Raw genomic sequence first — 1,137 nt, 5'->3', positions numbered from 1 at the left:
ATTGGCGACAAAAAAAATTTTAGTAGCTAATGTGTACACCTTTGGTGACTAAATTGAGTTTAGTCGGCAAAATTAGTCGCCAAAGCTATTCTTTCTTGTAGTGTGTGGATAGGACCACAAATTTTTTCTTAGTATTTTTCTACGTCTGCGTTCTTGAACCCTAGCTTTAAGTAGTTATAGTTTCAGAAAAAGCAAAACCCAAAAACATAAATAAAATAAATAATAAATAAATAAATTTCCTAGTTCTATTTAAAAATGGATAATGAGTAGATTATATTTACACTTGGTTGTCGTAAAGTGCCATGAGACTATTCTGTCTAACAGCTGCACAAGCTTTTCCATTTAGTTCAACTTCTTGTTTTTGGAGATCAGCAAAACTGAAAGGAAATATGGATTTAAATTCATATTTAAATAATAAATCTTAAAAAATGCCAAAATGAATGCAACACCAATACCCCTCTGCAAACATTTCAAGGATTTATAACTTTGACGATTTCACAAACTACTATGATCATTATAATGCCAGAGAAGAAAGTAGAGGAACATATCTATGCAGCGCCACGTTATTAAATAATTTCAAATGAAAATGCATATAAGAATAACTCCTATTCACCAAAGAATTATAATGATTAGAGATACATAGTTACTGATTCATCATATAAAATTGAATTGAGATACTTCTATACAAAAAAGTTATAATATGAACGCACATCACAAAACAAAACTATGAGAACCTGCTGTTGATTAATCTCTTGTATTTAAGCCTTTGGCGACCAGCTCCAACAGCACCTGAACTCACTAAAATTATATCAAAGCCTTGTGAATTCAGTTCTTCAAGCTGTAGGCATAAAATTTAGAACATACTAATTAGCACCATTGACATAATAGGCGTAGAATCAAATCAAAACTATTGTTTAGAATTAGAATTTGAAAAGGAAAAAGTTACTGTTCCGGACATGGTAATGCAACAACATTAGAAAAGAAATGATCATATGCTTATAGACAAATTTCACAACAAGCTCAACATATCTATACCTGCTCAAAAATACCACCAACTCTGCCAACTGCCAATCTTCCATTGTCCCTCGTAACGACAGTTGTCCCTACCTGAAGTAATTCATAAAATTTGAAAACTGT

The 1,137-nt window shown here is 31.6% G+C and overlaps 1 pseudogene across 1 annotated transcript; it reads right to left on the bottom strand.

Moving 5' to 3' along the window:
- Positions 1-277: 277 nt before the first annotated feature.
- On the bottom strand, positions 278-1,137 carry LOC145800316 (delta-1-pyrroline-5-carboxylate synthase pseudogene; annotated as a pseudogene). Its single transcript, XR_014341452.1, has 3 exons — positions 1,036-1,137; positions 735-838; positions 278-377 (listed from the first exon to the last, which is right to left on the bottom strand). The product of XR_014341452.1 is annotated as a delta-1-pyrroline-5-carboxylate synthase pseudogene (transcript).

Source organism: Camellia sinensis, chromosome 10 (assembly GCF_055761805.1).
Source record: "Camellia sinensis isolate YWXY chromosome 10, ASM5576180v1, whole genome shotgun sequence".
NCBI lineage: Eukaryota > Viridiplantae > Streptophyta > Magnoliopsida > Ericales > Theaceae > Camellia > Camellia sinensis.
The sequence above is the reverse complement of the archived record's forward strand: the minus strand, read 5'-3'. Positions and strand labels throughout refer to the sequence as shown.